This window comes from Oncorhynchus gorbuscha, unplaced genomic scaffold (genome assembly GCF_021184085.1).
Source record: "Oncorhynchus gorbuscha isolate QuinsamMale2020 ecotype Even-year unplaced genomic scaffold, OgorEven_v1.0 Un_scaffold_2455, whole genome shotgun sequence".
In the NCBI taxonomy this organism is placed as follows: domain Eukaryota; kingdom Metazoa; phylum Chordata; class Actinopteri; order Salmoniformes; family Salmonidae; genus Oncorhynchus; species Oncorhynchus gorbuscha.
In genome coordinates, this window is record NW_025746964.1 from 65,858 (window position 1) to 77,392 (window position 11,535).

The 11,535-nt window shown below is 42.9% G+C and overlaps 1 pseudogene; it reads right to left on the reverse strand.

Moving 5' to 3' along the window:
* Positions 1 to 788: 788 nt before the first annotated feature.
* Positions 789 to 11,012, reverse strand: LOC124025805 (annotated as a pseudogene).
* Between the last annotated feature and the right edge of the window lie 523 nt (positions 11,013 to 11,535).

The window sequence follows — 11,535 nt, forward strand, 5'->3', positions numbered from 1 at the left end:
AAATGTTATTATCCATTCTCTTCATCATCATGTCTACATCGTATGAGAATTCCTAGACCAAATCATCCAGACAGGTGACAAATAAAACATGATGTCAAGTCCAGAACTCAAAATATAACTGAACAGGGAAAAGCAATTTCAACATCTTTTCTCCGTCATTCTTCTCAATGTAATAAAAGGAAACCCACTGGCCAGGCCAACACATAGTAGAGAGTGGGGTGGGCTGAACCGACCCACGGGCCCACACAAACATAGGTGAGGAGGTCCCATGAGGAGGTGGTGGTTTCAGGGCTGTGCTCCGGCGGCTGATGGGAGGTGGAGGTTTCAGGGCTGTCCCCGGCAGCCGCTGGGAGGTGGAGGTTTCAGGGCTGTGCCCCGGCAGCCGCTGGGAGGAGAGGGGTGGAGGTTTCAGGTCTGTGCCCCGGCCGCTGGGAGGAGGGGGTGGAGGTTTCAGGTCTGTGCCCCGGCCGCTGGGAGGAGGGGGTGGAGGTTTCAGGTCTGTGCCCCGGCAGCCACTGGGAGGAGGGGGTGGAGCTTTCAGGGCTGTGCCCCGGCCGCTGGGAGGAGGGGGTGGAGCTTTCAGGGCTGTGCCCCGGCAGCCACTGGGAGGAGGTGGAGGTTTCAGGGCTGTGCCCCGGCAGCCGCTGGGATGAGGGGGTGGAGGTTTCAGGGCTGTGCCCCGGCAGCCGCTGGGAGGAGGTGGTGGAGATTTCAGGGCTGTGCCCCGGCAGCCGCTGGGATGAGGGGGTGGAGGATTCAGGGCTGTGCCCGGCCGCTGGGAGGAGGGGTGGAGGTTTCAGGGCTGTGCCCCGGCAGCCACTGGGAGGAGGGGGTGGAGGTTTCAGGGCTGTGCCCCGGCCGCTGGGACTTGTGGGGCCAGAGTGTTGGGGGCAGAAATGACAGGTGATCCAGCGTTGTTAGCCAGTGCCTTTGTGGAGGTGATACCTACAAGAGATAGTGGACACATTCTCACCAATGACTTCTACTGTCAGAACACTTATTGACAGGAAGTGAAAGAAGAGAGCAGTGTGATCTATGGTCAGGAGTAGGGCTGTGGCGGTCACTAAATCAGCCGGTGATTGTCAAGCAAATAACTGTTGGTCTCACGGTAATTGACCGTTAATTAACAAACACATTTAGCATCTTCTGGCTTCCACACATAGCCTTCAGGCCACTGATGCAGATGTTAGGGACATTTACATTGTAAAAAGTCTAATAAATATAGCCTACATCATCACAATAAATCCATGATTTATTTAAGACAGGTCTAAAGCCAGGTAGGCTGGCTGGCATGAAAATGTTGTAAATAAATTGATGTCAGAGTGATTAGAGGGACAATAGAGTGGAGTACCAAGCAGTTAGCAAGTTTGGTAGGCTACTAATGACCAGCAGCAACATTAGAGCTTGGAGAAGTCTAATTACTGTGACTAAACGGTCATGGGGAATTTGACTGCCTTCATGACTCGTGACTGCCAGTAATATGATCACTGCAACAGCCCTAGTCAGGAGTACTCACCATAGATCACAAATAAAACACTGGTGTTGGGAAACCATTCAAACAATATACAAAGTGTAATGATAACAGCACATCTTCCCAGGGAGTGGCACCCTATGCCCTAAATAGTGCACTACTATTGATAGGGCCCAATAGCACCCTATACCCTAAATAGTGCACTACTTTTGACCAAAGCCCAAAGACCAAAATGCAGTGTTGGATGACTTACCTGCCATCATACTGGAAGAGCTGACTGGAGTGGAGCTGGTAACTATTCCTCCAGGAGTGCTGCCCCTTCCCTGATCTTTAACAACGGAGTCTGGCATCAGAGAGAGAGAGAGACAATCAGATATCTTCAAAATCAACACTCATTAACACAATCCGCCGACAGCTATGATAGCAACACAATCCACTGACAGCTATGATAGCAACACTCATTAACACAATCCACTGACAGCTATGATAGCAATATTCATTAACACAATCCACCGACAGCTATGATACCAACACTCATTAACACAATCCACCAACAACTATAATACCAACACTCATTAACACAATCCACCGACAGCTATGATAGCAACACTCATTAACACAATCCACCAACAGCTATGATAGCAATATTCATTAACACAATCCACCGACAGCTATGATACCAACACTCATTAACACAATCCACCGACAGCTATGATACCAACACTCATTAACACAATCCACCGACAGCTATGATACCAACACAATCCACCGACAGCTATAATACCAACACTCATTAACACAATCCACCGACAACTATGATACCAACACTCATTAACACAATCCACCGACAGCTATGATACCAACACTCATTAACACAATCCACCGACAGCTATGATACCAACACAATCCACCGACAGCTATGATACCAACACAATCCACCGACAGCTATGATACCAACACAATCCACCGACAGCTATGATACCAACACTCATTAACACAATCCACCGACAGCTATGATACCAACACTCATTAACCCAATCCACCGACAGCTATGATACCAACACAATCTACCGACAGCTATAATACCAACACAATCCACCGACAGCTATAATAACAACACAATCCACCGACAGCTATAATACCAACACAATCCACCGACAGCTATGATACCAACACAATCCACCAACAACTATGATACCAACACTCATTAACACAATCCACCGACAGCTATGATACCAACACAATCCACCAACAACTATGATACCAACACTCATTAACACAATCCACCGACAGCTATGATACCAACACAATCCACCAACAACTATGATACCAACACTCATTAACAATCCACCGACAGCTATGATAGCAACCCTCATAAACACAATCCACCAACAGCTATGATAGCAACACTCATTAACACAATCCACCAACAGCTATGATAGCAACACTCATTAACACAATCCACCAACAGCTATGATAGCAACACTCATTAACACAATCCACCAACAGCTATGATAGCAACACTCATTAACACAATCCACCAACAGCTATGATAGCAACACTCATTAACACAATCCACCGACAGCTATGATAGCAACACTCATTAACACAATCCACCGACAGCTATGATAGCAACACTCATTAACACAATCCACCGACAGCTATGATAGCAACACTCATTAACACAATCCACCAACAGCTATGATACCAACACTCATTAACACAATCCACCAACAGCTATGATAGCAACACTCATTAACACAATCCACCAACAGCTATGATAGCAACACTCATTAACACAATCCACCAACAGCTATGATAGCAACACTCATTAACACAATCCACCGACAGCTATGATAGCAACACTCATAAACACAATCCACCACCAGCTATGATACCAACACTCATTAACACAATCCACCACCAGCTATGATAGCAACACTCATAAACACAATCCACCACCAGCTATGATACCAACACTCATTAACACAATCCACCACCAGCTATGATAGCAACACTCATAAACACAATCCACCACCAGCTATGATAGCAACACTCATAAACACAATCCACCAACAGCTATGATAGCAACACTCATAAACACAATCCACCAACAGCTATGATAGCAACACTCATTAACACAATCCACCACCAGCTATGATAGCAACACTCATAAACACAATCCACCAACAGCTATGATAGCAACACTCATTAACACAATCCACCAACAGCTATGATACCAACACAATCCACCACCAGCTATGATAGCAACACTCATTAACACAATCCACCAACAGCTATGATACCAACACAATCCACCACCAGCTATGATAGCAACACTCATTAACACAATCCACCAACAGCTATGATACCAACACAATCCACCGACAGCTATGATAGCAACACTCATAAACACAATCCACCACCAGCTATGATACCAACACTCATAAACACAATCCACCACCAGCTATGATAGCAACACTCATAAACACAATCCACCAACAGCTATGATACCAACACAATCCACCACCAGCTATGATAGCAACACTCATTAACACAATCCACCAACAGCTATGATACCAACACAATCCACCACCAGCTATGATAGCAACACTCATTAACACAATCCACCAACAGCTATGATAGCAACACTCATTAACACAATCCACCAACAGCTATGATACCAACACAATCCACCACCAGCTATGATAGCAACACTCATTAACACAATCCACCACCAGCTATGATAGCAACACTCATTAACACAATCCACCACCAGCTATGATAGCAACACTCATTAACACAATCCACCAACAGCTATGATAGCAACACTCATTAACACAATCCACCACCAGCTATGATAGCAACACTCATTAACACAATCCACCAACAGCTATGATACCAACACTCATTAACACAATCCACCACCAGCTATGATACCAACACTCATTAACACAATCCACCACCAGCTATGATAGCAACACTCATTAACACAATCCACCACCAGCTATGATACCAACACTCATTAACACAATCCACCACCAGCTATGATAGCAACACTCATTAACACAATCCACCACCAGCTATGATACCAACACTCAAACTCTCTGACGTCAAGAACAGACCGGTTATGTCTTCTTTTTTCCCCCCAAAACACTTGAGCGTGTCATCTCTGACCTAGTTCTCCCATGTCACCTGGTTCCTCCGCACATGCCACTTGCTTCCAGTCGAAGCTGGCATCATCTCCAAGACCCTGATGCTTGCCTACGCAGCAGCAAGAGGAACTGTCCTTCCCTACCATCAGGCTTATTTGAAAAGCCTACATCCCAACCCGAGCCCTCCGTTCCACCACCTCTGGTCTATTGGCCCTCCCACCCACACGTTGAGGGAAAGTGTACTTGATATGATTGTGATAGCTTGGTGAGACGACAATACATCTTAAGATGAATGCACTAATTGTAAGTCGCTGTGGATAAGAGCATTGACTAAAGGGCTAAAATGTCAAATGTATACTGTAGTCACATGAACTCCTCTGAAGAAACTGTAAATATCTGTTAAAAAGCCTTCTGCTTCAATGTGTTCAATGGCTGCAAGAGAATCCACTGAATATGAACCTTCTTTTTTAGCAAGTACTTCAAAAAGAAAAGTGTATTGAGGCATAATTTAGCACCATAATCTTAAGATCAAGCGAGGGTTCTAGCACTTAAACATTCAGTTAGGTGTCTTATGCAGCAGGCCTATATGGAGAAGTCTGAGTGGAGGCGGAGGGGAAACTCACAGAAGTATGGGTGTTCCATGGCCTCCCGGGCCGTGAGGCGAGCGTTGTGGTCGTAACGCAGCAGCTTGTCCAGGAAGTCCAGAGCCTCGGTGCTCACCAGGTGCTGGTTCTCACTGTGCACAAACCTCTCCCACCTCTTACGGGAGTGTCTGGAGAATGGACCAGGAGAGAGAGGTCAATACATAAAATCAATTCAACATTCATTCAGAGTGTAGATTCACAAAGTTCTCTCAATACACTTTTACAAAGACTTTTTGGGGAAAAGGAGACAACAAAAAATGAACAAGTCATATGAATAGATGGAAAGAGACTGGTGGCCAAATGGACCGTACCCATGAGTACTCTGTTGAATTGTCATGTCTGAGGGGCTTTCGCCGTTCAACTCTTTCTGTTAAATGGGTCAATATATTGGGCATTATTAACCTGAATTACTCAAGGCAGGGGTCAGGTAGAAATTGACATTCACATTGAGTATTTGGACCATTTAGTAATACATTCTGAAACCCAGTTCTGTTGAAGTAATCTGACGATGAAATGTTGGATATTCTTACCTGCCCAGAATGTCATTAAACCGTGGGTCTAGTTCAATGTTGTACTTGTCGATGTAGTCATACAAGTCCTCTGTGCCGAGGACTTTAGCAATCCGTACGAGCTGTAAAACAGAAACAGAACATTTTACAGGGAAGACAAACTAAAACAAAAGCCTGAGGCCTACATCTGGAATTCAAATGGCAGTCAAGTAAGAGGGCTAGAAGTATGCACTAAATATCAACCATCAGCCTTGTTGTAAAGACTGTCGTCTCATCATGATCAACACATTGTTTGAGGGTTGTTCATCAGCACTGAGAGACTCAATTCTTCTCACCTGATTGTAGACAAACCAAAACACTCAATCAAAATACTTACTTGTAATCCTACAGAAAGTTGCAATTCAACTGGCAGTCAACTAAGAGAGCAACAAGACATCCAGCTCAAATCAGTGCTGTTGTAGTAGAGACTGGTGCACCAGGATTCAATATCAAGACAATGTGATCAGCACCATGAGAGACAATTCTACCTGGTCGTAGTTGTCGTGTCCATGGAAGAAAGGCTCCTTCCTGAAGATCATGCTGGCCAACATACAGCCCAAACTCCACATGTCTAAACTGTAGTCATACATCTGAAATAAAGAGAGAGGGGGGGTGAGCGCTGTGCTTAAAACATCAATGACTACATTACTGTACCAACTTACACCTACATTATTATAACTACATTAACAACATGCTACTATAGATGTGGCCAACTAGACTAGTCAGTTTCATGTTTATAACTAGTCTTGTCAGACTGTATTGAGTGGTCTCACCTGGTAGTCTACCAGCAGCTCAGGTCCTTTGAAGTAGCGCGAGGCCACTCTCACATTGTACTCCTGGTTAGGGTGGTAGAACTCTGCCAAGCCCCAGTCGATCAGGCGGAGCTACAAGAGAATAGTCATTATTGCTTGTGTTTTTATTTTATTTTATTTATTTTATTTTTTTAACCTTTATTTTACTAGGCAAGTCAGTTAAGAACAAATTCTTATTTTCAATGACGGCCTAGGAACAGTGGGTAAACTGCCTGTTCAGGGGCAGAACGACAGACTTTGTACCTTGTCGGCTCGGGGATTTGAATTTGCAACCTTTCGGTTACTAGTCCAATGCTCTAACCACTAGGCTACCCTGCTTAATAATAAGTTCTCATCCCTAATTCTGAGTTCTAGTTCTATGATAATAACACTATTAATACACAGGTCTTATTTAGAGCTTTTCTAAAAACCCAAAGACACTTTACAATAAGCAACAATAAGGAAACAAAAACATCCCCAAGTGGGCTGATTTAGTATGGTAGTGATCAAGCTATAGTAACAGGAGCGAATGAAGAGCCTGAATCCATACCTTTCTGTGTTCATGATCAATCATCACATTGACGCTTGATCTTCTGTGCATGATCCCCATACTGTGACAGTAGTCAGGGCCTGAAAAGCAATTAGGTCATGGTTTAGCAGTAGTCTAAATATAGATGTATGTGGGATCTGGCGGTGGATTTATTAAGGATCCCCATTAGTCGGCGTCAATGAGGAACAATTGAATGCCTGGGTCCGACATAACAACATTACAGGCAAAAATACATATATTTAAAAACATGTACATGTAGTGTGTGTGCATCTATCAGTTACACATACATGTCAGTAGATACACAACAAGTAGGTCACATGTCAGTACATACACACAACAAGTAGGTCACATGTCAGTACAAACACACAAGTAGATCACATGTCAGTACATACACACAACAAGTAGGTCACATGTCAGTACAAACACACAAGTAGATCACATGTCAGTACATACACACAACAAGTAGGTCACATGTCAGTACAAACACACAACAAGTAGGTCACATGTCAGTACATACACATACCAAGTAGGTCACATGTCAGTACATACACACAACAAGTAGGTCACATGTCAGTACATACACACAACAAGTAGGTCACATGTCAGTACATACACACAACAAGTAGGTCACATGTCAGTACATACACACAACAAGTAGGTCGCATGTCAGTACATACACAGAACAAGTAGGTCACATGTCAGTACATACACACAACAAGTAGGTCACATGTCAGTACATACACACAACAAGTAGGTCACATGGGGGAGAGGTGTTGTGCAGTGAGGTGTTTATGTGTTTTTTGAAACCATCCCTTACCTTCAAGATTTCAAACATGTAGAATCGTATGTCGAAGTCTGATAAAGTTTGATACAGTTGCTGAAATACAGATAATTTTTTTAAAGTATCAAAATGAGATGGCTGGACATTGGTTCAGAATGTAAGGTTTATTAGAATTCTGTACAGACAGATGAACATGGTCTCTCTCTTCACCTTGAAATCAGTGTTGTTGACATGCTCAAAAACCAGCGCGGGAGTTCGAGACTGAGAAGACATAAGAAAAGGCATGAGGAACTACAATAACTACAATCATTCACTCAACCAGAACACACAAAAAATACATTTGAAAAAAAGAAGAAGAATCAGGATGGTAAAACGTTTTCAATGTAAACTCAAATGATTCAAACCGGGTATAAAGTAGAAAAGTGATATATTTTAAAATAAGATCATCTTTGACAACTAACAACCACCAAAATAAAAACTAGACAGTCAGGGAGAATAATTTGTTTGTTTTTTAAATTACATGGCATTGATTTTATTATAATGTTTGAGTCTCTCAGATAGCATAAGAACAAGGCATAAGCCATGGCAAAATGTGGAGAATTACAGGAAATTAGCTTTAAAACTGCACATCTTCTCACAGCCATTTCCAAAATGTGTTGAATTGCAGGAAATGTGCTTTAAAACTGCAATTGTTCTCTCCGCCCAATGACACAATAGGTAGAATTGCAGGAAATTAGCTTTAAAAATAGTGATGCACCGATATGACATTTTTGGCCGATATCCGATATTTTCCTCGTCAAAAAAAACCCCAATACCGATAACCGATATTTAAAATTTTAGCGGCCTTTTAAGCATTCTAGTACAGTTAAATAGTTAAAACACACACATGGACGCAGTGTTGTTCATTCATTTCATTCTCAACCAGGATTTCTTTGGAACCCCTTTTTTGTCTTTGCGTGTCAATTAAGCTTGTTGACCAATCAGGACCTGAATATGACTGCACGTCAAATAATAATTTAACGCGTTCATTAATTATTTTGTGTCACAAGGGATTCATCAATACGTATGCTATGATGCTGGTAAAGTTGTCTCGCGCACCTATGGTGCTGGTCATGAAAAAGATTGTTTGCATCCATGAGCTAGTTATAATTTTTTTCCCAAAAACATAGCAAAACGACACTGCGTTTCACTATATAGCCACGAGTCAACATCTAAAATAAGAACTGTCTGATAAATTAGGTTATTTGATTAATGGTGGTCAGACCTATCTATGTAGGCCAGCCACAATTAGGATTAGCCACACTAGTGAACTTTGTGGTTAGCCTTCAAAATAAAATTATGGTATAATTATATTTGTATTCATTTGCATCACAGTCAATGACATACTTTTATTTTGAAAGGCAAAGCGCAAATTCCACTATTGTGCCTAATCCGTATTGTGGCTATCTTCACAACACATAAGCCGCTTCCGGCTCAAGCCTCACTAGCCAGATGAAGCTAGCTGGCTGCCCGGTAGGGAAACATCTGAAAAATAGAGCAATTGGTAGTGTGTACCGGTGCTCGACCAGTCGCCGAAAGCCAATATCACCCACGACAGAGAACAGTTGGATTGTCAAGGGCAATTCTTTCCATTATCTTGGCTTTAATGGATTTTGCATTTGAGTTGTCTCGCTGAAATGTTCTTACTCTTTCATATGACCGCCGACTTGTTGACTTTCGATCCACACAGCAGACATTGTGGGCCAGTTTAGGAATGCTGTGTTGCACGTGTAGCGCTACATTTTACGTGGCGTCATTACGTCATGCACCTACGTTATATAGGTATGCACGTCATGTACCTACGTACGTTATATAGGTATGCACGTCATGTACCTACGTACGTTATATAGGTATGCACGTCATGTACCTACGTACGTTATATAGGTATGCACGTCATGTACCTACGTACGTTATATAGGTATGCACGTCATGTACCTACGTTATATAGGTATGCACGTCATGTACCTACGTTATATAGGTATGCACGTCATGTACCTACGTTATATAGGTATGCACGTCATGTACCTACGTTATATAGGTATGCACGTCAGCTTTGACACCGGTTTTTAACATCTGCTTTAATCTAGACATCGCCGATACCAGCGTTGGCATTTTTAGCTAATATTGGCCGATTCCGATATGTTCACTGATATCTCGTGCATCCCCATTTAAAAACAGCAACATTTGTTCTGCGGCTAAGAGGCCCTCTAAACTAGGCTCCATTGGCCACTCCCACTAACTTTGCCAGCTGCTGAAAAAATCCTAGGGGAAACTCTGGATGGAGATAGCTGAATATGAACCACATTGTTTCTGCTTAGTGATTGAGCAACAGCCATTGTAAAAAAAGGCACACAAAAACAAGCATGTGGTTGTGTTATGATTTACACTTTACTAGGACAGACTTATGAAATTAGGATCATGAGCTCCACTCACCACAGGATCCTTGACGATATCTAAAAGTGAGATGATGTTGGGACCGCCTCGCAAGTTTTCTAGAATCTTGATTTCTCTCTTGATTTTTCTTCTTTTGACTGGCTATCGACAAAACATAACCAAATACCATCAGGACTTCATACAGTAAATCTCTTTAGGAGCGAAATTTGAGTCAGGGGATAAAATGCCAATACTAAAATCAATTATAATTAATATGGTACCAACCTTGAGAATTTTGACAACAACCTTCTCATTGTTGGTGATATTTGTGGCTTCAAACACCTCACTGTATTTGCCTCGTCCTAGTTTGCGCACCAGCTGGTAGTCATCTTGGTTCCTACATAGTGAAGAGAATTGGCAAGTTAATGATGGCGTGACAATTTCAGCTAGGTAACACCAACTAAAATCTAACACATATCAGAACATGCAACAGAAAACAATGTGTTCAGCTTTGAACCACACCCACGCACTCACGTACCCCATTCCACCACATGGGACTCGTAGTCCCAGTACCCGAGGCCTCTGTGTTTACATCAGGGTAAGCTCCCAAAGGCGGCAGGACAGGCCGGACATAGTTACACAGGATGTTCTCTGGATCACCTGGGACATAGAAAATAGACACACCTATTATAATAAAAACAAACATGATGTGGTGTATGTGAGTCCACATCGCACTTTAATGTCATATTTTGCACCCTCCCCCAGAAGGACAAACAAAAACAAACTTTTAAAGCTTTTTACAGTAGTTACAGTAGTACTTACATTATAAATTGTGTTTTAGTCATAACAATTATATAACATGGGCTTTTAAACCCACCCCTCAGCTACTTTCAGTCCATCCCACCTATCTCCCTAACCCCTCAGCTACTTTCAGTCCATCCCACCTATCTCCCTAACCCCTCAGCTACGTTCAGTCCATCCCACCTATCTCCCTAACCCCTCAGCTACTTTCAGTCCATCCCACCTATCTCCCTAACCCCTCAGCTACTTTCAGTCCATCCCACCTATCTCCCTAACCCCACCCCTCAGCTACTTTCAGTCCATCCCACCTATCTCCCTAACCCCACCCCTCAGCTACTTTCAGTCCATCCCACCTATATCTCCCTAATCTCACCCTCCGGTA